Consider the following 534-nt stretch of genomic DNA (forward strand, 5'->3'; position numbering starts at 1 on the left):
TGTTTGTCTTGTATATATAGTATGTTCGAGGATTTTCTTTCAGCAAAATATTCAGGACTTCCCGAGAAGGAACTCTCCGCCAAAAGAGTAGACGAATATCATTTATGAGTTAAAGAATATGTGTGTGACAACAATACTCTATATATAAATACTTATTAAAATTATTGAAAATAACTTATACATATATATATGCAGGTTACTTACTGGAACGCCACAAATCCATTTCCTACTTGGGTTCAAGAGATAGTGCATGGACCTTTGAACAAAGTCAAAACATGGCCAATGTATTTTACAAGAGGCTATTTGTTTCATATAGAGAATCACGGTGCTGGACGTAAGACATTTAACTATGGGGTATGTGCTAAGGGTGAAAATTACACGGATGAATCTGATGCAGCGGATTTCTACGGAACCATAACTGATATCATAGAGCTTCAATATGAGGGGATGGTTAATTTGAGAATCACACTTTTTAAGTGCAAGTGGTATGACCCTGTTATCGGTAGAGGCACTCGGATCAGCAATGGTGGTGTC

Source organism: Camelina sativa, chromosome 17 (assembly GCF_000633955.1).
Source record: "Camelina sativa cultivar DH55 chromosome 17, Cs, whole genome shotgun sequence".
Classification (NCBI taxonomy): Eukaryota; Viridiplantae; Streptophyta; class Magnoliopsida; order Brassicales; family Brassicaceae; genus Camelina; species Camelina sativa.